Source organism: Enhydra lutris, unplaced genomic scaffold, assembly GCF_002288905.1.
Source record: "Enhydra lutris kenyoni isolate GAN:26980312 unplaced genomic scaffold, ASM228890v2 scaffoldscaffold50, whole genome shotgun sequence".
Lineage (NCBI taxonomy): Eukaryota > Metazoa > Chordata > Mammalia > Carnivora > Mustelidae > Enhydra > Enhydra lutris.
In genome coordinates, this window is record NW_019154134.1 from 16196462 (window position 1) to 16200963 (window position 4502).

Here is a 4502-nt window from a genome sequence, read left to right on the forward strand (position 1 = left end):
TCCTCCCTGCTGGTTTCCACTCACCTTGCCATCTGTCTTGGCTTATGGTAACTTTTCATTAACATGTCTTCACTATTATAATTTCATGAATACAAAATACGTAAGAATTTAATGTTTTTACTGTGTAAACATGTTTTTTGCTCTCTCTACGAACGCATTTATCCTACTTTGAAAAACTAACGGGGTCTGTGGTAACCTGAAACGACTTGAAAAGGAAACTAAGGGACCCATGATGACCTCTCAATTTGGCAGTAAATCACAGTGTTATTTCACTCCTCTGTTTCTCCGTCCCTAAAATGGATAGGAACAACAGTCTGAAGATTTTTTTTTTTAAGATTTTATTTATTTATTTAACAGACAGAGATCACAAGTAGGCAGAGAGGCAGGCAGAGAGAGAGGAGGAAGCAGGCTCCCCGCTGAGCAGAGAGCCTGATATCAGGCTCGATCCCAGGACCCTGAGATCATGACCTGAGCCAAAAGCAGCCACTTAACCCACTGAGCCACCCATGTTCCCCGGATACATATTTTTTAAATCGAATTTTTAAGCAATATTGCAGAAATTGTCTTTTAGAAAGTCTGTACAAATTAACCTGCTAACTCTGGGTATTTTCATAAAAAGTAACACCCTGTTTCCTTTGCTGTGCAAAAGCTTTTGATCTTGATAAAATCCCAATAGTTCATTTTTGCCCTTGCTTCCCTTGCCTTTGGCGATGTTCCTAGGAAGATGTTGCTGCGGCTGAGGTCGAAGAGGTTGCTGCCTGTGTTCTCCTCAAGGATTTTGATGGATTCCTTTCTCACATTGAGATCCTTCATCCATTTTGAGTCTATTTTCGTGTGTGGTGTAAGGAAATGATCCAATTTCATTTTTCTGCATGTGGCTGTCCAATTTTCCCAACACCATTTGTTGAAGAGGCTGTCTTTTTTCCATTGGACATTCTTTCCTGCTTTGTCAAAGATGAGTTGACCATAGAGTTGAGGGTCTATTTCTGGGCTCTCTATTCTGTTCCATTGATCTATGTGTCTGTTTTTGTGCCAGTACCATGCTGTCTTGATGATGACAGCTTTGTAATAGAGCTTGAAGTCCGGAATTGTGATGCCACCAACTTTGGCTTTCTTTTTCAATATTGCTTTGGCTATTCGAGGTCTTTTCTGGTTCCATATAAATTTTAGAATTATTTGTTCCATTTCTTTGAAAAAAATGGATGGTACTTTGATAGGAATTGCATTAAATGTGTAGATTGCTTTAGGTAGCATAGACATTTTCACAATATTTATTCTTCCAATCCAGGAGCATGGAACATTTTTCCATTTCTTTGTGTCTTCCTCAATTTCTTTCATGAGTACTTTATAGTTTTCTGTGTATAGATTCTTAGTCTCTTTGGTTAGATTTATTCCTAGGTATCTTATAGTTTTGGGTGCAATTGTAAATGGGATGGACTCCTTAATTTCTCTTTCTTCTGTCTTGTTGTTGGTGTAGAGAAATGCAACTGATTTCTGTGCATTGATTTTATATCCTGACACTTTACTGAATTCCTGTACAAGTTCTAGCAGTTTTGGAGTGGAGTCTTTTGGGTTTTCCACATATAGTATCATATCATCTGCGAAGAGTGATAGTTTGACTTCTTCTTTGCCAATTTGGATGCCTTTAATTTCCTTTTGTTGTCTGATTGCTGAGGCTAGGACTTCTAGTACTATGTTGAATAGCAGTGGTGATAACGGACATCCCTGCCGTGTTCCTGACCTTAGCGGAAAAGCTTTCAGTTTTTCTCCATTGAGAATGATATTTGTGGTGGGTTTTTCATAGATGGCTTTGATAATATTGAGGTATGTGCCCTCTATCCCTACACTTTGAAGAGTTTTGATCAGGAAGGGATGCTGTACTTTGTCAAATGCTTTTTCAGCATCTATGGAGAGTATCATATGGTTCTTGTTCTTTCTTTTATTAATGTGTTGTATCACATTGATTGATTTGCGGATGTTGAACCAACCTTGCAGCCCTGGAATGAATCCCACTTGGTCGTGGTGAATAATCCTTTTAATGTACTGTTGAATCCTATTGGCTAGTATTTTGGCGAGAATTTTTGCAGAACCTAGATGTCCATCAACAGACGAATGGATAAAGAAGATGTGGTACATATACACAATGGAATACTATGCAGCCATCAAAAGAAATGAAATCTTGCCATTTGCGACGACGTGGATGGAACTAGAGGGTATCATGCTTAGCGAAATAAGTCAATCGGAGAAAGACAACTATCATATGATCTCCCTGATATGAGGGAGAGGAGATGCAACATGGGGGGTTAAGGGGGTAGGAGAAGAATAAATGAAACAAGATGGGATTGGGAGGGAGACAAACCATAATTGACTCTTAATCTCACTAAACAAACTGAGGGTTAATGGGGGGCGGGGGGGTGGGGGGGGGGGGATTATGGACATTGGGGAGGGTATGTGCTATGGTGAGTGCTGTGAAGTGTGTAAACCTGGCGATTCACAGACCTGTACCCCTGGGGATAAAAAGATATTATATGTTTAAAAAAAATAAAATTTAAAAACTCAAAAAAAAAAAAAGTAACACCCTGGCCAATGTTAATGGCAAAATCAAAAAACTTAGAACCCCCCCCAACAAAAGAAAACTTAGCACCCACTCAGATATCTTAAAATTAGTAGAGGCAGGGAGATAAACTCTCCCACAAGTGAAAGGATTTTGTTCTTAAATGTTTGCAGAAAATTTAAAGACAATGACCTTACCCTCAAAGCTCTTGTATTTTACGGTAAAAATAAAATAAAATAAAATAAAATAAAAAACGTGGGGAAAATCTTGTTCATCCCTATGAACTGGGGTTAGGAAGTTTTAACATAACAAATACTCTTAAAGTAGGAATCCAGAAGCTCCAACTGGCCTGAACAATGTTGGGCCTTCTGTGGGCACTGCTGGTAAGACCAGATAAAACCTGACCATGTCATGTAGCTGTAGCCAGCATGATGATCATACACTAGGCTTCCTGGGTCCCAGGCCCAGTAAGTAGTCTCACTCCAGCATAGGGGCAAGTCCTTGAAAAAGCCATCTTGAACTCCCTTCATGAAGTCAGATTTGGCTACCTGACGGCGCTCTCTTGCTTCCAGGCATCTGCCACATGAGCAGTCCTCTAACCCTGCAGTGCTGTGCTGTCAGTAAAGTCACACTGGGTGGGGACAGCAGCCTGTGGTGATGTAGCAGCGAAGCATCATCTCATCCAAGTTGGGTAAAATTTTTCTTCCCTTTGTCCTTGTGAAGAAGAGACTGACTTATATTCCCCCAGGAGATTCTTATGTTTTTTTGCACTGACTACCTTCACAGTCACGGAGGTCTCTAGAGATCTCTCTGAAGAGAGAAACTATTTACTTGTTGAAAAAATTGGTGTAGGGGTACACTGGGTACATTATACTTTTATTTGATTCCTCCTGTTCCTTTATTTGATACTAAGAGTCCCTATACTAGGGCTGGACAAAAATTTCCGAAGTCTTTTTATTAAACCAAGGGAAAGTCTTGCCATAGATGATTTCTTAGATGTAAATTACCCTTGTGTTTCTTTTATGCCCTAGGTTACAAGAGACTCCCATCTCCAGGCCCCGTACTGTATCTGGTCAGGGGTCCAAAGCTCACCGCCTTTTTAGAGACACAAGGGACACCTCATCAACCTGGCTCAGCTCTCCTAGAGTCTCAGCCCTGGCTACACACTGGACTCGCTTGGAAACCTTCACGTGCAGATACCTTGATCGAGCCCCAGACTTCGACATAATTGGCCTGGGATGGGGGCTGGGCATGGCACAATTTAAGGAGCTCCCTGGATAATTCCAGTGTGCAGCCAGGATTGAGAATCTAGGCTTAACCCAGTATTTTTTGATCTCGTATTTTTGTCTAAGAGCTGGTTTGAATGTACGTCACTTGAGGGAAACTGGAGGAAAGAGGAAGAAAGAGAATGGAAGAGAAATAATTTCTCTCTTTTAAGAATGTCTGTTTGACGCTTTCAAATAAATACTGGGGACAAGATCAGGGTTCTCTGTCGTCATCAACTTAACTTGCCTGGACGGAGGTTGAACATCAGGGCAAAGACATGGGCAGTGTGGGAGAAGATGATTTGAAATTAGTATCAGTTTAATATAAGTAATGCCTTCTTACAGCATCGTTGCTAAGTGGCCCGTGTGCCTAGAGCCATCATTCCAAGCTAAGTTCTTGGCAATTCGGAAGAAGGCCTTTTTCCTCTGAATCAAGCGTTTAATTATTTAATTTGTTTGGGATCTCGTTGTGGAGCTCATTACTAGATTCATCAGGACCAGAGGGTGTCAGAATGATTTAGCAGTCTTATAAATTTCTCTATATTCACTAGTGATTCTCATCGTATGTTAAATGCTGCAGAATGGCAGGAAGATGTAACTTATCAAAATGACTGGGGATGATTTTGAAAACTTTTTTTTTTTAAGAGGAGAAAAGAGCTGTGGAAAAAGTCTTTTAAATCCCC